We start from the raw sequence: 23,267 nt of genomic DNA on the forward strand, positions 1-23,267 counted from the left end.
AGTCTCTAATCCATTTTGAATTGACTTTTGTACATGGTGTGAGAAAAGGGTCTAATTTCATTCTTCTGCACATGGATTTCCATTTTCCCCAGTATCATTTATTGAAAAGACTGTCCTTTTCTCAGTTTGTGTTCTTGGCACCTTCGTTAAAGATCAATTGGCTGTAAATGCATGGATTTACTTATGGGCCATCTTTCCTGTTCCATTCATCTATATATCTGTTTTTATGCTAGTATCTTGTTTTGAATACTATAGCCTTGTAATATATTTTGAGATCAGGTGGGGCAGTGTCTCCAACTTCAGTTTTTTTGTTCAAGTTTCTTTTTAATATCTAGGGTTTTCTGTAGTTTCATAGGAATTTCAATTTTTTTTCTATTTCTGTGATAGTAAAATTTTTAATAATCACAGACAAAATCATCAGGAATACTGAGTTATGATAAGAGTCTATAAACATAGTTCATTGTATAATATCAAGAATATTCAAGCAACTTTTTAGAAAGAATTTTTCAAAAGCCAATCACATTGGCAAATTAGGTGCATTTCCCTTCTGAATTTCACAAATCATTTATATGGATGTTGTAAATTAATAAAAATATCCTAAACTTTAGCAGCATATCAGAATAAAACTCCCTAGAGTGTTCTTTCAAGAGAGAGCATTAAATTGCAGAATCATTAATTTTCACACATAACTTCATTGTGTGAGAAGCAGGGGAAAGTCACTTAATTTATGAAAGTGATAAATTACTTCAAATTGAATGAATCAGTATGCACACATTTCAGAAAGAATGCAGCTCAAATCTTCGATAGACTTAGAACCCTTTATAAAAACAAGGATATCCATTATCGTTAATTTAGTGAAGCATCAAATATTTTCTGTTAAAGTCATATTTATTTCTCAAATAGTTTTGGAAAGCAATCGGCTCTTAAAATAATATCCATTTCTTAGTATCCCATTGGTGGTAACTGTAGCAAAGGACTGATTTATTTGACTTCGTAGACAATTTGGATAGCTAAACATAATGATCAGAAAGTTTTGAAAACACATTGGGAAAATAAGTTTTCTCCTTAAACAAAGTAAATGACAGTACACTTTCTTTGGAACTACGCCAAGTTTTCTTACAATGTTTACTAAAGAGGGTTTCCTGAGTTTCCAGTTGGTTGTTCCAAACATGAACTTTATTTGTTCCTACCTAGAGGAGTTACTGATGCACCTGCGGCCATGTACCCAGCCATGCTGCCTGTTCTCCACACAGCTTGACTGGCGGCATGAAGACCCGTGCAAGCAGATGTGACCAGCTGCATGCTGAGACTGAGATGTAGAGAGCAGGAAGGGAGATAAAGCATCAGCCATGTGCAAATTTTCCCTGTAGCACTTTGAAGGCTTTGAGTTTGCCATAGTTTTAAAAATTAGACTATATATTCAATTAGAGATAATTATTACATTTTTTTTTCATAGTGCTCTTGGTTGCTTCTCAGATAAAATGACCGTCCATATGGCATCAGCCTCACCAGAGGTCAGATGGCTTATTGCAGGGATTGGGAACCAACAATCTTTTGCTTAAAGAGGCACTTAAATTTTTTCAAAATGACACAGCCCTGGGAAAAATCTTGTTTTGGAATCTCTCCAGCTTCCCTGTTTGCTAGCACCTCCCTGTTCTCTATGAATAGCCTATTTCCTCAAGCCTCTTCCACACCCACTCAGTTTGCAACCTCTGTTTAGTCTTGCGTTATGCTGACTATCAATAAATTCTTCCTAAGATGTTTGTTACAGTGGGCTTATTAAGGTGATAACCTACATAGAAAGTTCTTTGATTATTCCTTCCACTGACAAAAACCTGTTGCTTGGGCATCACTAAGTAGGCTTCTGTCACCTGTGCCAATGGATCAGCTCAATTCACTTGGCATTTTGTGAGATGACTCTGGTATCACCGCTACATTCCTCTTGACCACAAAGAGAAAAAGAGAAATTCTCCTGTTTTCTACTCATGGAAACAAAATAAATGAAGAATTGCATTTCTGCTGAGTTTTTACAAACCCACTAACTATCATAGTTTTGTGTAAGGAGGAAATCTGCCACCTACTTTGGCAATACCTTGCACTAACCCGCTACATTCCTTAGAATGATAGTCACTGCTCTAAGCAATCACGCAGCCTAAATTTGGAAATTCATTCGTTTGTGTAGCTTTTCTGGGGTTGTTTTAACAACTGTGGTGCAGTAGAGCCAGTGATTTGGGGTTTCAACGTAATTGTGCTCTGGGGAATTACCTAGGGACCTGGACTATGTCAGATTTATGGGCTTGATCCAACTGGAATATGGAAAGCTTGTCTGAACTACAGTGCACACATGCACACACACACATGCACACAAATGCCTGTGCCAGAGCATGTGTCTGTGCATATGTAAGGTAATGGAGTTGGGTTATTATAACAACTAACACACTTGTTACATTAAACTATGTTTTAAAATATTTTTTCTAGTCGAGAGTCTGCTGAAGAAAGCGGAACAGTTTAGCTCACATCCTGCTCTATAAATATTAAGTCTATAAATTAGAGAATTAATTCAGGCTAAAGAAAAGAATCAGATTCAGTAAGGCAAATTTGAAATTGTAAGTATTTTTATAATTTCATATAATCATCATAATAACTAATCTTTATTTAGTTTTATAATGTGCCAGGCACTATGCTAAGTACCGGACATAAAATAACTCATTTGTTGACTTCAGAAACTTTGTGAGGTAGATCTTATTATTATCCCTATTTTAAAAATAAAGACATAAGCTCGGAGATATTAAGTCCTTTGCTGCAAATACAGAGGCAAAAAGCGACAGAGCCGGGATTGGAACACAGGTATTCTGGACCCCAAAGTTAAGGCTTATACAGGATCTAAACATTTTACCTCTCTGGCGGTACTTTGCACTCTTTCCCGCAGTGAATCTCTGTGTCCCAGCCACCCTGGCCTTTATTCAGTTTCTCATGCTCTTCACGTGCCTTCAAGCTTATCAGGTTCTCTCTGTATAGTGTTCCTACACTTGGATGTGCCCCATTATAATTGTTTACAATCATATAATTATTGTGATTATGTGATTAATTTCTTTTCCTTCACTAGGCAGGGTCAAGTACCATGTCTGCTTAACTCACTATTATTTTAGAGGAGACACTATGAAGTGGTGTTCAAAAGCTTGGGTTCTGACCTCACGATGTTACGTTACCATATGTGTTTCTAACTTCTCTTTTCCTCAATTTTCTTATCTATAAAATGGGGATAGCAGCAATACAGCCTTCAGGAAGTTATTGAGGTATACATGAGTAAAAGAACAATAAAGTATTTAAACTCTTTCCTAGTACCAGCAGGGCATAATAAGAATTAGCTATTATTATTTTTATCTGTTCCTGACACCTGTCACAGTGCTGGCTAGGTAGAAGGCACTCAGTAAATATTTTTTGAATAAATGCATGCATGCATGCAAGAATTAATGAAAGACTATTTTTTTCTGGAGTTATCTCAATACCTACTCTGTTTGTATCACATCCAGCTTTGAGATTGCCTTCCAAAAATTAGCCAAGGATTAGTGCTAGCTTGGTCCTGCATCAAGGAATGGATATTGTCTCTTTGGATACTCTTGAAAAAATCCTGGATTTGGAGTCCAGAGTCCAGGGGCCTGGTCTTGCAACTCTTAAATGAAAGTTACCTCCAAATCAATTATGCAATAGTGCATTTGTTCTCTAGTTCTCTGTTTGGTACTATAATCTTCAAAAAAAATTCTTTCAAGAAAGTGAGAATAAGAAAAACAATTAACCACATCTGGGCTCAGAATACTTCATGGATGTATTCAAAATTGCCTTACAGTTATGAAACGATAGTAGTCCCTTCTTATAGCCATACTGTATATATGAAGCTTTCAGACCTATAATAACATACTGTTAGGTACTTACTATGTTTCAAGAACTTAGCATACATAATCCTCAACCTTCAGAACTAGAATGCAGAAAAGTTGTTTTTATTATTTCAATTTTATTAGGTAGAAAACTGAACTTCAGAGATTAAGAAACTTGAGCAAATTCATGCAGCGAGAGAAGAAAGGAGTGTGGTTTGAATACCACATTGCCTCATTTTATTCTCGTGCGTTTTATTCCTTTTCAGTATTTTAAATTAGCACAAAATACCTCAAAAAGGAAAGATGACTGTTAAAAGGGTGACATTTTTAACATACTGAAGGCAATTAGTAAAGATGTTAAACAAAATTTTACCAGTAAGTGTGGTTTGCTTTCAAATGTCAAAGATAAAAATAATGCTAAAGTATTTTTGGCATCTTTATTGGACATCATCGTTGGGAACAAGCTAATGTGATGGTTTTAGTCATGCTCCCTCAGGAACACATCTAAGAATTAGGGAGTAGATTAAATTTAGTGTGGAGCTACTGTATGCAGCTGTCTCTTATAAAGCAGATGTTATATCCTGTCATTGTCATCATTTTTGCAGAAAAGTACATTTTCATTGGCTCTAAAGTGTGAAAAAATAAAATGTTTCCTATACAGGAACCCGGGAAGCCATCTGTCCAAGGGGAAGCGCCTATTCCCAAGATGATTATATAGCAGCACTAAAAATATTTATTTGTTCAAACTGAATCTTAAAGACCTGTGATCAGTCTTTAGATGGCCCTGTACACTCCATCAGGATTATAACCTGCCAGACAAGAATAAACTTCGCCAGCAAGAGAAGCAGTGGGGAGAGATTCCAGGCAAGTGAGTTTTCCTTGTATTCCTCTAACTTGGAGTCAAATATGCATGGATGCTCAGAAATCCACTGACCAAGATGGTCTTAACATTCCCCTTAGCTTGACTAAACTTTAAACAGATTTCTTCTTGACTATAAACCCCTGACCTCTGTTAAGTGAGAGCATCTAATTTAGGAAACTTGCAATTGTAGATTTTTTCTCTTCCCCTTTTGAGATGTACATCTCCCAGCCTCTTGCCAGTTTTACACCCAAGGAATGTCTTTCTCTAGGACCTGGGAGCCACCCTTTTGAAATGTAGTCATCAAGAAAGATAGTGCCCCTCTCTCTCAGTTTCTGTGGGAGGGTAGGAGTCTAACTTGGATAAGCACAATTAGAAAACGCAGATGGCCCAATCACATGGACCGACCTCCCCCTCAACATCCTGTAGTAGTTTTCCACTAGCTTACCCCAGTGCTTAAAAACTCTCCTGCATTTTTTCCCAGTAGAAGTTGAATTTGATCTCTCACTCTTATTAGCAATAGTCTTGACTTTCACTGTAATAGTTTTGAATAAAGTCTTCCTTGCCTGTTTAACTCTGGTATAATTTCTCTTTGACACCACGGAACAACTTCTTCCAGAAATATATTGCTGGACAGTCAATATTCTAAAAGCTATACATTCCACTCAGTAATCAAATTGCCAAAATATTTGCAATACCAATGCTAGCCATTAGACCCCATTCTCTCTCACTGGAGTTCTCTCTGGAAATTTTTGTATGTCTCCAACCAGGAACCCATAATATTAATTAATGAATATTTTTTCATTCCATTACACTGTGAGCTTCTGGGAGGCAGAGATAGTTTTAATACTACTTTTCTGTTTCCAGTGTCTAAGCCAGTGCCTTGAAGAATATCACTGCATCACACTAGGGGAAGCAGTAGGGCAACCTCCCACGACATTATACATAGGGTGAGCATATAATTTATCATCTGTATCAGAACAGTTTTGAGAATAACAGGAGGCATTAAAATAATTTTATGTAATTTTTGAAACATTGTGTTGCCAGATAAATTAGTTTTATAAAAGAATGGATAAGAAAAACTCACCAAAGTATTTATTTTTAAGATGTTTCATCAAATTTATTTAACTGTTATTAGGTTCAGGGGTACAAGGCAGGTTTGTTATATAGGTTAAACTCATGTCATGGGGGTTTTTTGTATAGATTTAGTCACTTGAGTACTAGGTCTAGTAGCCAATAGTTTCATTTTTCTTGATCCTCTCTCTCCTCTCACTCTCCACCCTCAAGTAGGCGCCGATGTCTTTTGTTCCCCTCTTTGTGCCCATGTGTTCTCATCATTTAGCTCCCACTTATAAGTGAGAATGTGCAGCATTTGGTTTTCTGTTCCAGTCTTAGTTTGCTGAGGCTATGGCCTGCAGTTTCATCCATGTTCCTGAAAAAGACATTATCTCATTCTTTTTTATGGCTGCATAGTATTCCATAGTGTATATGTACCACATTTTCTTCATCCACTCTACCATTGATGGGCTCTTAGGTTGATTCCATGTCTTTGCTAAATTTGGATGTTAAAAAAATCATAAGTTTTCTAAATTTGAATCTACTCAAGAACACAATTTTCATTTATACAGCTATAGATAGGAGTTTAATCAAATATTTTTCTCAGAAGTGGAGATATTTCAAAGCACAGGTGGAGAACCTAAAAATTCAACCTATACATTATTTGAATTCTCCATGTTTAATTTACTTAGTTTGCCCTTGCTTTTGTGGGTATAAATTTCAATTTCTATCTGCAAGCTTTGTTTTCAGTTATTCAACTTGATAAAGGTTGTATTTTTTGGTACTCCATTTTTTGAATGCTTTTATTAAAATTTCTATCTGATTAAAAAAGGGAACACAAACTCTTTTCCAGTAATGGTCTATACTACTGTTGAACATTTAGATTGAAATTGTTCTCCAAAGTCTCAGCATTTTTAAAGTCTGTCTGAAAATGGGTAGCAAAAAGAGAAAAACCAGCTGTTATGCTGAAGTATTTGTTTCTATTCAACAAATTGGAAATAAATTGAAGTCCAGTTTCTCTCTGTCCTTCATTCTTTCTCTCTATGCATATACAATTAAATCATTATTAGAATTATTATATGTGCATTTATATATTTAACCAAGTATTTTATATATATATATAGTTACTTGTACATTTTAATTTTTTGCTTCTGTGTAAATTGGCAAAGCATTTCAGCTTGTTTTAGGTGCACTGTGAATTGTGAGTGTGCCTCAACCAATTTTACATACATTTCTGTTCCATAGATGCTTTAACTTACTAAGAACATTGGTTTTTACTATGATGTTCTGAACCACCAAAAATTTATTTATGTAATTGGTACCAATATATTATTTTATTCACTTAACTTTTGAATGAATTGATAACATCTTTTTCGATAATGTCATTTTTGACTGAATTAACTTATGGAAGATTTACTTTTTCCATAAACTGAATAAAAAATGAATAAATCATTATTATAATTAACTAAATTTATTTCAGCAGCCGATGATATTGACATAAAACTAACATCACTGAGCAATTCTCACTTTATTCTTTGTACTTATGTAAGAAAATCTGAAATCGTAATGAGCAAAATTAATATAGATGAAGAACAATCAATCTAAATAAAAAGTGTTGTTTCTAGAGTGATATGCAAATCAACTTTTATAGCTATATGTGTTAAGTTATCGTCTTTGATCACAGTACTAAAATCACTAATAAATTTTAAAATGGCTAAACTTCTTAAGCTGTTTGGTGTTTTCTGGTTTTCATATTATTGGTGTTATTATTACTGTGCTCTTGGTGGATGGTAAAAGTCCATAAACATTTTACATTAAAACATACAATACTTATATTCTTAAGAAACAAAAATGCTGTATTCTTTTTAAATGGAATGCTTTTGTCTTATTAAACTTATTGCTGTCAAAATATTTGTATTCAAAATTGAAAACATTACAGCACAATAAAATAAATAGTTGTAAGTGTCCAGAATGCTGTAGCAAGAAGACACAGCAGAAATGCTGAATTTCCATCTCGCATCTCTTACCTTTCATTTCTGTGTTCACAGCTGACCCTGCCCATGACTGGCCTTGTAGCTTATTGCCTTTCCTAGACTGGGACACCAGGAAAGGCAGGAGCAATAATGTCAGATATTTTCCTTATCAATTATTAGAGTCCTCTTTAGGAAAAAGAAGATGGAATTATAAATGCAATATTATGTAACAGTTCCTTGAAATAAGTTTGTGCATATGTGGAGCCCTGCATCTTAACAACCATTAGTTTCATGGTAAATCAGCTTCTGGGTAGCCAATCAAAGGTTTGGGTCCTGGAATGTGCTCCAGGCCAAGGAAACAGCAAGTATGATACAACTATTCTGATGTCCAACAGAAAGAGTAATAAGAAATGAGGTTGCTGAGGAGAGCAGGAACCAGGTGATTATGTAAAAATTTGATTTGTAATCCATGGTAAAGAATTTGAATAGGATGAAAGGTAAAGAATAAATAAGTGAATAAAGCAGTGAATTAATTGTGCTTTCAAGAAATAAGGAGTAGGAAAAAATAGAAAGGTCTCTTCTTTTATCCAAAGGCAGTCATCAGATGTAACCCTTATGATTAGATCCAGGAGGGGTGGCATGCTGTCACATGCAGAAATCTAAGTGGTTAGATGGGTGAGGGTCCCTCATGGCCACGACTATCCTAACTTTCTGTTTTCTCATCCACAAAATGTGAGAGTTAGGCTAAGGTTATGTATGTCTCCAAAATTTACTTCTAAAATTCTTTGAAAACATTCTTCTTTCTTTCTTTCGATTTTGATATTGGTGTGAAGAATGGTTTTCCATAGTTCCCTAACTCCCAAATGAATTTTAGGATTTTTACTGTGATACCTTTTCTAGTATTTGGATGCAATGTTATTTGATCATTTGTTTTTATGAGATGTTTTATAACGTATTTGTATCTTCACCTTCTGTCTCAACTATTACCTGCTTTAAGTTAGTGACAAGGCAGTGACAAGGACCTATCTTTCTTATGATCTTATCAACAATTCTATTATTTTATTTTTAATTTTTATGGGTACATAGTAGGTGTATATATTTATGTGGTACATGAAATGTTTTGATACAGGCATATAATGCATAATAATGACATTAGGGTAAATGTGATATCCATCATTTCATGCATTTATCATTTCTTGGTGTTACAAACATTTCAGTTACACTTTTTAAGGCCTACTCATCTTTGAACTCCCCAAAGTGCCTTTCAAAGTCTCTGGCACATGTCTACTGTATCTCTCATAAAGCCTTTGGTGGAAGGCAAACCAACCCGAAACTTAGTGGCTAAAACAGCAAACTATTATTATTTCTTACAATTCTGTGAGTCCACTTGGCATTTCTTCCATTCTGTGCTAGCGTGGTCTAGAATGGCCTGACTTACATCTGGTTTTTGATATCTTACGTGGTCCACGGGCTCTCAACTGAGATGGCCAGGATGGCTGGTCTCTCTTCTTGTGGTCTCTCAACCTCCAGGAGGCTAGTCCACACTTAGTCACATGGGAGCAGAAATCATCTCAGCCCCAAGAGAGGAGAAAAGCTAATCTACAGGCACTTTTCACTCCTCTGCCTATGCCATATTTGCTGATATTCTATTGGTCACACCAAGTCACAAGACCAACCCCAGGTTCACAGGGAAGAGAAATATTCTCTACTTCTTGATAAGTTGAATTTCCTTCAATGTATCCAATTCATTTAGCAGCCAGTGATTTCTGCAAGCATATGTCTACTTCACCCTTACGGTGACACTGAAGCAGAAAAGCAAGCTGTTTCCATTATATCCCTCTGGCCCTGACCTGGCTAGAAGTACAGATTTTGGGGAAAGTAAAAGGGAAAAACTGTGAAGAATGTGGCTCTGTTAGTAGGTTAATGGGAGAATAGGAAAGAAACATTTCCTGTTTGTGAATATCTTCAGCACTGTAAAAATACTGGAATGAAATAAAAAATGAATAAGAAATCTCGTGATACTTTACCTAATTGGGGCTCCATAAATACCATTTGTAAATGGCTCATTTTATACAACTAAGGCTTGTTAATGTGCAAAAGTGCAAACGGCATACATTTTGCTCTTTCATGTCATGATTTGAATTCTATCCAGGCCACTGCCTAGCATGTGAACTTGAGGAAAGTACTTAAAACAACCTCAGTTTTCTAATTTCTTAAATGAGATAGTTGTAAATAAAAGACGGCTCCAAATAATATAACATATATGATTCACACATGCTAAGCAGCCAGGAGTTGGCTCCTTTCTTTATTTTCTTATGTATACTTCAGTTTGTATAGTATTATGCACTTTTTTGAAAGATACGTGCTTTCAGTTCCTAAAGTTTTAAACTGCTTTCTATATGAATAACAAACTCACATGTACTTGTGTGTATTGTGCATATTGCTACAGCTCTCAGTAGGTACAAAGTGATGCGCTAAGTGGTTTATTAAAAATGAATCATTAAAACCTCACAAGAGATCAATGAGGCTGGTACCATGATTTAATAGTGAGGGAAACTGAGAATAGAGATGTTGAATGGTTTTACCGGAGAAGGAAACCGCAAATAGAAACGTTGAATAAGGTACACGGCAGGTTTAAATAAAATAAAACATGAAGCTGAGGTTGTAACACACAGCAGCGTGTCTCTAGATACGTCCTCCTAACCACAATGCCCAGCTGCTAATTGATGGCAAAGATTCATTGCAGTTAAAATGAATTTTAAAACCAACTTTTAAAAAGGGAATCTATTGTATTAATTAAAATGAAATGTGATTGTAATTAATTTAAAATAGTCTCCAGATTTTTTCCCTTTATACTTGCACTTATTTCCCCTTAGTCCATTCAGGTTGCAGAGACGGAATACCACAGACTGGGTAGCTTATAAGCAACAAATGTTCATTTCTCACAATTCTGGAGACTGAGAAGTCCATGATCAAAGAACTGGCAGCTGTGGGTCAGGTAAGGTTCTGCTTCCTTGTTCATAGAAGGCCACCTTGTCAATATAATCTCACATGACAGAACAAATAAATGAACTCTCTGGATCTTGTTTTTATTTTATTTATTTATTTGTTTGTTTGTTTATTTATTTATTTATTTTTGAGAGGGAGTCTTGCTCTGTCACCCAGGCTGGAGTGCAGTGGCGTGATCTTGGCTCACTGCAACCTCTGACTCCCGGGTTCAAGCGATTCTCCTGCCTCAGCCTCCCAAGCAGATGGGATTACAGGTGCCCGCCACCAGGCCCAGCTGATTCTTGTTTAGTAGAGACGGGGTTTCACCATATTGACCAGGCTGGTCTAGAACTCCTGACCTCAGGATCCACTGCCTCAGCCTCCCAAAGTGCTGGGATTACAGGCGTGAGCCACCGTGCCTGGCCTGGAGTTTATTTTCTAGGGGTTCCTAATCCCATTCATGAGGGCTCCACCCTCCAACCTAATCACTTTCCAAAGGCTGCACGTTCACTTATCATCATCTTGGGGGCCAGGTTTCCACATATGAATTTGGAGGGAGGGGAATAAACACTGAGTCTATAGCACCCCTTAACAAAGCAGTTTTCTTTTAGAAAAAGTATCTAGAAAAGTAAAAGCCATCTAGATTAAACTGCTTGTTTTCCTAAAATTATTTTGAGAGGTGGCCTAGAGACAAAGTGTCATGGTATTTTAATTTTAATCGGTCACTATAGTGCCTTGCTGGTCAGAGAAAGTGTTTTCTAAGCTTGTCCTGACAAGGGTGGGGTGTATTACACAAGATTATAGCTCTGCTCCAGCAAACTTTTGGAGTTAAAAATGGGTTGTCATTTTGAAAAGGACAAGGACATAATAAAATACTCAAAAGGTCAAAGGCATATTTTGTTATACCTAAAATAGTTACGCTTTTGCACAGAATTTTAAATGTAAGCTAGGCTCCAAAAGTGTAGAGCCCCTTAATTGTATTTTCACTTGTTAAATGCTAACGATGTGCTTGACAGAAATTTTGATAGAGATATACAACGTATTTCTTAATTTAAGAAAAATCTCTCTTACAGAGAAGACAATTCAGCTTTTGTCAATTCAGTTGTGAGTCACATAACTGAGTCAGTTAGATATACTCATACAGTTTAATACCAGAAACATAATATACTGGGAAAAAATCCAGCATCTCTTAATTTTTGGAGGAGAGAGGACATTGTCTTTCTCTAGTTATGCTGTTTATCTTCCCTTCTCTGCCATTTTTATTCATGTCACTGAATGTTTCATGCTTTCCTTTGCCTTCACTGAACACTACTTACTCTGCAATTTTCTGCAGAAGTGGCTTCTCAACTGTCTACACCCTAGTTACCTAAGGGTCAGGTTGAAACTAGACTGGTAGACTTCTTGCTTAACACTGCTGCTGCTTTTGAGATTTCTTGCTTAACACTGCTGCTTAACACTGCTGCTTCTTTGCCTCGTGCTAAAATTTTTACATATCTGAGATCCTATGAATGACTATACAGCACAACACCCTTCTATATTCCTGTTCAGGATACACCTTATATTTTGGATGCTGGCTCAACTCCCCTCTATTCCCTATTGCTGCTGCATGTATGGAATAACGTATTCAACGTCCACTCTCAAGCTCACTACTGTAGCTACTCACACATACAGCTACACTCTGGTTATTACCTCATTCTGGTTCTTACACAGAATACCTTGCAGAAGTAGCTCCTTGAGGTGGGGCACAGTTTCTCTGGGGTTAAACACTGTGTCTTCAACAATAAAGTATCTGGTACATATTAGGCACTTAACTAAGTAGTTATTAAATAAATAAATACATAATCACATCATATGAGGAAATCTTATTCCAATATCTTGCCTAAATTCCAAGAGCTCACTATTTTTACCACTTCCTATCTTTCCAGCTCTCTTGTGACCCAGATTTTACTCTACATTTTACATCATGTTGACCACTATTCCTATCCTTTCTCTATTGTCTCCTAATCTCTCAGTTATTCTCTCTGTTTTACATATTTTACTGACACCAATAAGATGGACCTCTCCTTGCCAAACACTCTTTACTATTACATGCCCCTTCCTAGACAGTACATAGTCGTAAGGCAAAACTCTGACCCAGTCCCATAAGCTGTCTCTAATGGCAGCAGTGGCCCATCTGGAGTGGCCACTGCCAAGGCGCCAGCTGCAGCAGAGAAGTGTAGCCAGGGCTGCATGCTCTGCAAAGCCGGCAGGAGCCCTACCCCATTCTGAGTTGATGAAGCAGGAGCCTTGTGCTTCTGGACACAGCTGCAGCCACCCATCTGTGGCTGCGGACACAGGCATCCCTGCATTCTCCGGGCCTGGGAAGCTCTCCTGCCCCCAAAGGCTCAGAAGTGCTGCTCCTGCTGCCTGGCCTCTCCTTCCTCTCAGCACCAGCTCTGATTTCACAGCAAAGTTGTGGCTGAGTCTAGGCGTTGTCACAACCTGGCTGGGTGTACACATGCTCAGGGTGGCACTGACATGCCAGCCCCCTGCCTCTTCAACCCTCTCTGGACTTTGAACACCGACAAGTATGGGAGGGAGACTGAGTGGGGGGCTGAGGGCGGCATATTGTGAGCCTGCAGGCACCTCTCGGCATGAACCACCTGGGTGCCATGAACAGTGGCAGGAGACAGACGGGCTCCCGGGCTGAAAGGAGTAGGTCCCTGGTTAAACCCCATCTTCAAGCCAGGGACAGCCTGAAGCCTGGGAGCCAGGCTGCCAGTTCCACAGACTGGAGTGCAAAATTATGAATGCTTTTTCTGGGCCAGCCCATGGCCACCAATCCAATCAGCATTCACTTCATCCCCTCTGAAGTCCATAAAAAACCCCAGACTCAGCCAGACTCAGGCAAATGATGGGACTACCTGCCTGCGGAGAGAAGCTACCCACTCTGTCTCCTCTCTGCTGAGAACTGTACACTCATAGGGACAGCCTGCGGCCTGCCTGTAGATAGGAGCTACCCACTCTGGATTTCCTCTCTGCTGAGGGCTGCACAGATGTTGCGATGACCTGCCTATGGAAAAGAGCTACCCACTTCTGGTTGCCTGGGAGCTGAACTGTTACTCAATAAAGCACCCTCCACTTGTCCACGTTGTCCACCTATCTCATTCATGCTGGATGAAGGACAAGAACTCAGGACCCTCCAAATAGCAGGACTGAAAGAGCTATAACACACACAGCTGAAACATGCCTCTTCCCACCCCACTTGACACACTGCAGGTGATGAGGAGAGAGTAGCTGCGGCCCTCTGGGGACCCCAGACCTTGGAGCTCCCCAAACCAGGGCTGTGACACCCTCTTTGGGACTCTGTAGTTCCTGGCATCTCCAAGCTTCCAGGTGTCACTCCATTCCCCCGTGCCCGCAGTGGAAGCCGCTAATAGTACTCCTGGTCCAGCCACTGCAACTGGCATGCCTGGCTATGTGCAGTGGCCAGACCCCATGCTTGCCTGCTCACACATCCCTCACCACTCAGCTCCTGGCTACCCCTTGGCAGGTGTGGGTTCTGGGCCTACAGAGCAAGCTGAGTGCAGCCTGCCAGGCTGAGTAGGCAGAATGAGCCCAGCAGCCCCTAGCAAAACTCTGGCAAAGGTGCCACTGTATATAGAGGTTTCTGGCTGGCAAAGTGACACCCCAAGGATCCCATGACATCTCCTCCAGTCTTTTGCTCAAACTGTCAAGCACAGCAAAAGAAAATCACACAATCATGCATATGAGTGACAGACAAATTGTAGTCAGTTGTAAGGGGATCCCTGATTCTAAGAAACAATCCTTTTGTTGTTTGTAATCCCATTCCTCAGCAAGAATGTGCTAAATCTTTGCTATTTCTCTCCACCACCCCCACTCTTCAGCACACTACTAGATGTGAGTGTACACCCATCAAATCTGAACTACAGCTGCATGACTCCTCCATTTTCAAATACTTTCGTATCTTCATTCTAACATTCTTTCAGATTCAGATGTATGGTGCAACTTTAGACTCTATTACAAAAACCAGTGGATGATTTTGAGTTCTTCACTTACTGCAACTCTTCTGGAATCTTCACTGTCTTGACTTTATTGGCACTATCTTCTAAATTTCATTCTAATTCTGGCCATTCTTTCTCAGGAACTCTAATCTAAATCTACATCTTCCTTTTGAACAAAAGAAAGGCTGTAGAACACTATTTTTATTTACTTCTTAAAGGTTACTGTTGCATAGCTGTTTAGTTCTATTTTGATTTTATGAAAGAAATAAAATAAATTGCTTTATTTTATGAGTATCCAAAAGCTACAGGTTTGTATTTGTATACAATCAAAGTTTGTCTTAGCCTTATACTACTATGGTAATCTCCAGATTATAAGTTCAAATTTACCTGAAAATTTTAGATTTAGTTTACATATGACAGCAGTTAGATAAGGCTGTTTTAAATATATGTTCCTGCTGTAACTTTTCAGGTTATCTTTGAGGTGGTATAAAGAGAAGAGAGAGTTGGAACGCAGGAAGAGTGGCCAATCACAGTATTACAGTGATGTGCTTTGGAAATAGCAAAGCCTTTGATTCAGACAGAACTATACAAGAAACCAGGAACTGTCCTTTCACTGTCTAGTGGACTTTGGTAAATTACTTTAGTTCTCTGAGTCTTCGGTTCCTCATATTTAAAATAGATACAATAATGACTCCCTAACATAAATCATTTACAAGTATTTCAAGAGCAATGTTTGCTCATATTAGGGATTTAGAAATACTGCTTTTTTCCCTTTTGTCTCCTACTTCCATCATAATGCAGGTTAGATCACAACAGAAATTTTTAGGTTTTTTTGTATATAGCAAAATTTTCTCTTTTTGTTAAGGTTTAGATGGATGATTCATTCATATGAATATCTCTACAACCAAGATATAATTTTTCTTTTGAGGATGACTTTATTATTAACTAACTTAGGTTTTAAGATTCAAGGACATTGAAAGTAGAATTTAAAATACTGGCTTCTGCAAAATGTTTAAGTAACAAAACTAAACCCAGAATCTAGTCACATTCAAATAGATTATATTCAATCTTTAGAATGGAAATCAACACAATTTCCACACTCTAATTTTAATAATATGATGACTAGGCATCCTTTTTTCATCCTATTTAAGTCTATATGGAGAGCAAGCAAAAGTAACATCTCCCTACTCTAGAATACACCTGCTTCTGCAAATGAAACTAAGCCCACTCATCAGCTTATTTATCAAAACCATTAGCTTGGGGTATCAAAACTCATTTCAATGACCACCAGTCCAAATTTCTTATGCTATTTCATAACCTCTGCCCATTCCCAGTCTAGAGTGGACAACTGTCCCAGTTTTCTCAAGACTTAAGTTTTAGCACCGTAAGTTCCACATGCTGGGAAAATCTTTAGTCCCAGGCAAACCAGGACAGTTGATTACTCTATCTTTCACTTGCCTAGAACAAAATCATGTCCTCTGCAGCAACATGAATGCAGCTGGAAGCCATTATCTTAAGCAAACTAATGCAGAAACAGAAAAACAAATACTGCATGTTCTCACTTATAAGTGGGAGCTTAACATTGGGTACACACAGACATAAAAATAGGAACAATAGACACTGGAGAATAGAAGGAGGGGGTAGTGGGGGAAAGGGTTGAAAAACTACCTATTGTTATTGGTACTATGCTCACTACCTGGGTGATGGATTCATTTATACTCCAAACCACAGCGTCATGCAATACGCCTTCGTAACAAATCTATATGTTATCCTTGATTCTAAAATAAAAGTTGAAAAAAAAAATCATCCAGTCAAGGCTCCAGTACTCTGCAAATTCTCTTTTTTAATTTATCCTCTTAAATTTTGTCAAAACAGCATTCTCCATTGCTTCAGTGGGTCTAACATACTCTTTCTTGATCAACAGGTTTTTCTGACGGGCTTTTGGAGAAATCAACTGTCAACATTCTCCACAACAATCACTAACTCTATCAAACAACTCAAGAAGGGAGTAAAGATAATTAATAAAGTAAGTTAGGTTGTATTACGCTCACAAATAAAAACAATTGGAATCATTTCTGGGTGACGTATGGAGCTAATAAAGTACTAAAAAGGTGTCAATGATTTTAGGTAAAAGATCTTGCCACCCCGCTCTTGTTATGTGGCAATGCCTAAAGAAGAGATAGCACCAGCTGCAATAATGCCCCAATGGTTAAGATATGCCATTTACTCAAATTGGAAAATCCAGGTATGTTCACGAAACTTACCAATCTTTGGTTACTAGTAGGAAGTCTGCACAAGCAGCAACTACCACAGTTGTTCTAAAAACAGGGTGCTGACAAAAGGCCACTCTTTCAGGCTATGAAGACATTTTGGCTTTTGTTTTCACAATTAGAGACTCAGCAGCTTTCTGGACAGAAACTGCTGGAGTCCAGGCTATGGCATACTTGTTTCATCTGTTCTCTCCTTCTTGGCTTCTGTCAGCTTTCTTGTCATTGTTTCACTTGAGAACAATTATACAGCTTTGTCATTTTCCCAGTTAAAGACCCATTTCCATTTTGGTGTTAATGCTGCTATTTTTTTTTTTCACTCCTAATGTATAAGAGCAAGCAAATTTCAAGATACGGTTCTAACAAGAGTTGAGAGTTGAAAGAGGATTCAAAAATCCACAAAAAAAAATGGGCTCTTCTGATCATTTACGTTTATAAAATAAAATGGCAATAGATGTGATTCATTTGATATTCATTAATAAGATTCTTAATAAAAACCTACCATGTGGTAGGAGTTCGACCAGATTCTGAGAAAAATATAAAAGAAAAAATGTATCCTGCTCTAAAGACTCTGCTCATAGACTGTTACGAGACATTCAGACTTGGTTTCTCTTATTCACATTGTCCTATAATACAACATGTTGTGAAGATGGAAATTTTGAAAGAAGTGTAAATATAGTGTAATTATAGGACATCAAATCAAGGTTATGAAACAAACTATTTTTTATGTAAATAAATGTGTTAAAAAGTAAGCCTGGGCCAGGCACAGTGGCTCACACCTGTAATCCCAGCATTTTGCAAGGCCGGGCAGATGACCTGAGCTCAGGAGTTTGAGACCAGCCTAACATGGAGAAACCCCGTTTCTACTAGAAGTACAAAATTAGCCGGGCATGGTGACGCATGCCTGTAATCCCAGCTACACGGGAAGCTGAGGCAGGAGAATTGCTTGAACCCAGGAGGCGGAGGTTGCAGTTAGCCGAGATCACACCAATGCATTCCAACCTGGGCGACAGAGTGAGACTGTGTCCCCACCACCACCCCCCCCAAAAAAAGTAAGCCTGAGAAAGAATGACATACTAAATTGTCAATGTGGTTTTTTATTAAAAAGTGATAATTATAAATATTTACAAGCAAATATTTAAAAACTGATGACATAAAGCATCAATATCAATTTAAAGTTAGTAAGTGTGAGTTCAGTCACTATTAGATTTTGAGAGCTGAAGTCTGTATGCACCTTGCAAAGGTTATTCTAAAACTTTATGCCTGAGCTATAGCCTAGAGCAAGTTGGGAACTAAATAAGTACTTGCTTCTTGTGACACACAATGTTTGTTATTCAGTGTTCTCACAGAGTGCCTAAAGCAATAAAATTTGGGTTAGAAAGAAAAGCTATTAGCTGGGATTTTGGAATACACAGAGATTTGAGTAGTGAAAAGGCGAAAAGTTAAGGCCTTAAGTTAGGGACCTCAACAGGATCAGTGGGAGTTCTTGGGTTAGTTTAAACATAATCCAATATACCTATGCATCACGCTCACCAAAATGGTCTCTTATTCTCTGACTTTTTGAATCAGTGATTTAGGGAGTCACTGACACTCTTTCTTTTACAGTACCAAACATCTATTTTTTTTTCCAGGAAATTGAATAAAGCACCTCTATTATAATATATAAGTAACAAATTACTAAGAGAGTCACATCAAATCTGTCATTTTTAGTGAAGTCAAACGTCTATGGGATGTGTAACATGTTTTATCAGGAAGTTGGAGAAAATGGGGTTAATATTATCAGGAAGAAATTTAATGGAACAAAACAAAACAGAATGAGCCTACTGCAATAGAATTTCATTCAAGAACCGGTTCTCAAAAAAGAAGTTGCCTAAGGAAGAAATCAGCATTTCTAAGTGAAATAGCCTTGGAAATGCCATCTTTAGTGTTAACCCCCTCCTTGTAATCCATTAGTTTAATAATGTGGCTTAACTCATTCATTTTTTTTTAAAGTTGTCTTTTGATTTACATCAGACAGAACCAAAGACTCACAAGGATGCTGACATGATTAAGCCACCCTTGGGAACCACATATTGAATTTAGCAGATAGGTAAGGTCCAGAAAACTTAGATAATATTTAAAACAAAATTTATAATGGCTCATTGATTTAGAATTCTGTGAAGGCTTAATTAGATGTGTAAAACCCATTTTATGCAAGAAAAGCTATATAGGTTTTATAATACATACGAAGTAGATCAAGCTATGAAGAATATCCATCCAGGTATTTTACACCAAGACATTAATGACAATTCTTAGTCAAAATGACTAAATGAAGAGTCTCCAGATTCTCCTCTGGGGAGGGGTAAGAGGTTTCACAATGATCTTGATCTATATATATTTCATTCTTCATAGCTGTTATTACTATATCAGATAATTCTTAGGTTGCTTAAGGATAGGTTTATAGAACAAAAGATTTACTTGTTGACACCAGAAATGACTCTACCATTTCAGCTCTGACTCTCTGGCCTCAGTGTTTTAGTATGAGCAATCTTTGCTCTAATTAACATGTTTTCACTGTGCAGTTATAATGGAAGGTATGCTTTCAGAAGGAAGAATCTTTTCTTACTTGTCAGTTTGTACTTGTAAAACAGGCCTCTAATTTTTACAGTACCATGATATTTCTTCCACAAGGTCATTAAACATCCTTCAGAAATGCCTGCCAAAATACTTTAATCGTTTTGTTATTACTTACAATTACAGCATACTTAGAGGGCACGTAGGGAAGCTTCTTACTCAATGTAAAATACTCCCGGGTAGGTGCATGCAGCCTTTTCTGGACAACTCCTAGTGAGAAACAAATCTGGGGATAATAAGGAATCCCTTTGCATTTTTAAATTACTGTATTTTTTGAAAATTATTTGCATATTTTTATATTATGTTAAGATTGAATTTATCTAACTGGGACTTCCGTCCCTTGTTTCAATTTTTTTCTAAGTCTGAAACAAGATATGAAAGCCTTTTAGCCATTTGAGTACATTTATCACAATCTCTTCCCTCTTCTTGCTTCTGATTTATATACATTCCATTCTTTATTCAATAAATAAATTGGTCCTTTTTTTTCTCTGTGTAGACAGCATTTTTGTAGCAAATAATAGAACAAAATCTAATTAATTTAAACAAAAAAGTTTAGACTTTCAGAAAAATTTCAGGGATATATCTAAGACTCCTTGGAAAGGGCAGACAAGTTCCCCCAGAGATTTTTGAGAAGAAGTGAAAGTCACCAGGAAGAGAGATATCTGTGTTCTCTGTCTTTTTTCTCACTTCTGGTATTTTTCTTACCTCTGATTCTTGGAGTGGATTGGATTCCATCTCCTTTCCCTTTAAACAGCTGGTTTCTCTGGTCCTCTTACTTATGGACCAGTATGGTTCACTCAGACTCCACATTCCATCACTTCCTTGTTGAAGTGACCAATAAGTGGACTAGTCTTTGTATACTAATTATTTTGTGGTGGGGGTGGAGATGAAGCAAGCGTATAAATTAGCTCAGTCTAGACTGTGGATTGATGCCTACTGACTCAAGCAATTAGTTGAGGTCACATTGCATGAACTTGACAGCAGATCTTCACTTATGGTTTGAAAGTGGGAGTGTTTTTAGAAAAAGGAAAGTGTAAATTAAACAGGTTTGAAAATAACTTTATCTTTTCCACTCATAAGGATCTAAAGCCAACACATCGTATTTTAGATGTGTTGAACAAAGCAGAATATGTTGACCAACTCTCTTACTTCCATCCAGCACACAAATAATTCACTTAATGAAGCACTGGGACACATTATAGTAATATTTTTAGAATTTTAGTATCTTAGTTATCAAATAGATCAACAATTATAAAGCTTCCAGAAGCCTTCTCACTGATTTTTGTTTTAGTACATCATAAGGGAATGGTACTGTATATTTGAACAGCTGCAATTCAAGGTTTGTGAACAATTGTTACCTATCATGATACTGAAATAAGAAACCCATCATTAGTTACATGTGTTATCATTGAGACCAGTTAGCTCACAGTATGTCTTTGGTATGATATTAGAATTAGTCAAAAATCTTGCAGATTATTAATTTTACCCAATTCTATAAACAATTATTTAAATCACAGTTTTAATTTAGACAATGTTTTCACAAAAAGAACATAAAATGAGGTAAAATATCAAATCATTTAACCAAAGAATTCTTATTATTCCATCCTATAAAACAACTCATCCTTTGGATTACCTTATGGGTAATTTATGATTAAAAAAATGCATATGATAACTTCTATTTTTTAGTAATTTTTTACCATATTCTCAGAAATTTGCTAAGGAAATTGAACAAATGTAACCAAGTGACCAGTGTAGCATCACCAGTGATATCATATATCCCAAAATGCGGTGTGAAAAGGACACTTCACCTCTGTGGTATTCTTCCTCAAAATATCATCAGCCTAGTCAAGAAAGATACCAGACAATCTCAAATTGAGGCACATTCTACAAAGTTGACTCTTCAAACTGCCCAGCTCAAAAAACAAGGAAACCTGCTTGACTCTTCAAAACTGTTAAGGCTATGAAAAAAAAAACAGGTAAGTCTGAGGAATTGTAACTAATCAGAGAAGACTAAAGAGACATTAAAGGAAGGACGATATGGTCCTCTGAATGGATCCTGGAACAGAGTTGGAAAACTGCTGAAATATATACAATGTCTTTAGTTAATAGTAATGCACCAATCTTAATTTCTTAATTTGATAAATATAACATGGTTATGTAAGATGCTAACAGAAAGAAAAACTAGCTGAAGGGTATGCGGGATTTCTCTGCATTATCTTTGCAACTTTTCTGTAAATCTAAAATTACTCAAAAGTAAAGAGTTTATTTTAAAATATATGTTTTAATTAAAGATTGTTTTGCACACGAGAAACTACTCTAGCCTCCGTTTTTAAATTTTGTCATTACACTTCTGTATTATTTCACCATTTTGCTTTATTTTTGAGGGAAATAAATGCATGTTATTTGATAATGCTTGAAAGCATTTTGGCTTTCAATTTGTATATGGATAACAAAGTAGAAGAATAAATAGCTATACAAAAGGTCTGTGGTGCAGTCCTTTACAAGCTTGGAGCAATAACTAATATGCTAATAACATTTTAGGATAGTTTAAAGCATATTTGATAATATAAATTATAAAAAGGCTATAATTGTGCCGTGTTCTTGAAAGCTTTTAAGATTCACAGTACAAAGCCTCTTTGAATACCCTGTTATTAATTTTTTTACGAAGTTTAATTCAAATGTCACACTTAGTGATGTATGCTGAAGGCAGAGTATTGACAGTCCCATTTATAGAGGGCTTGTCCTTGCCAGTGCACTGACAGACTATTTTCCCTACAGAATTAATTTCAATGATATTTCAAATATAAACATTTTGGGGTAATATTCCAGTTGTTTCTTCTTTGTTCAAAAGGTTAAGTGGGCAAGTCTCCCTGCATTGAACTCGAATGAATGAACAGGGTAGGTATAGTTGGTGTTTATTAACTTCAAATGTAAGTTGTCATGTTTTTATTTTAAGAAGTTTTTGCTACATTTCCCAAGGTCTCTTCCCAGCCTTTGTGAATAAGTGTGTAATGTATTACCTGTGCCCATCAAACTTGTTTATTCCTTCTTCCTATGATACTTGCATCGCAGGAAGTGGGTAGAAGAAATAAACAAGTTTGATGGTCACACGTAATACATTAGGCATTTCTCTAGAAACAGCCTACCATCAAAGAATATCCAAACAAAGTCTGTGTTTGAACAGAATATCCAGTGCACCAAGATATATATGTGACTATATGTATTCATAATCATCAAGCAAACTCACTAAGGATTCCCTATGCTCTTTTTCAGTCCTCTTTACTCTGCTACCCCCACCCACGTTGTTAGAGGTTATCTCTGCAATGTAGTCTTCTTAAGGAATTTTATGTAAACCTTGATGGCTGCAGTGTTAGTTTTTCTATTTTCATAAATACATACATATTAAGTAGGGATTTATGTCTACTTTATTTTGTATTATCCATGGGCTGAGTATAGTGATTTTCCAATAGAGAACAATCAGTAAATATTTATTAAATTGGGGAACCAATGAAATAAGAAAGTTTTCTTTATATTACCCTAATCAACTTCCCAAGTGATAATGTTACCTCCTGAGGTTAAATAGAACAAAGCAAAATAAAATCTGGAATTGAGAATCAGGAGACAATGATGTC

At 36.9% G+C, this 23,267-nt stretch overlaps 1 protein-coding gene across 1 annotated transcript in view; it reads right to left on the reverse strand.

The window, feature by feature from the left end:
* The window catches only part of CDC42SE2 (CDC42 small effector 2), a 1,077,748-nt gene extending 1,059,679 nt beyond the window's left edge, over positions 1 to 18,069 (reverse strand). The window contains exon 1 of the mRNA XM_050792914.1: positions 18,058 to 18,069. The gene's annotated coding sequence lies outside the window, so the exon portion shown is untranslated. The remainder of the gene's footprint in view (positions 1 to 18,057) is intronic.
* Positions 18,070 to 23,267: the final 5,198 nt, after the last annotated feature.

This window comes from Macaca thibetana, chromosome 6 (genome assembly GCF_024542745.1).
Source record: "Macaca thibetana thibetana isolate TM-01 chromosome 6, ASM2454274v1, whole genome shotgun sequence".
Lineage (NCBI taxonomy): Eukaryota > Metazoa > Chordata > Mammalia > Primates > Cercopithecidae > Macaca > Macaca thibetana.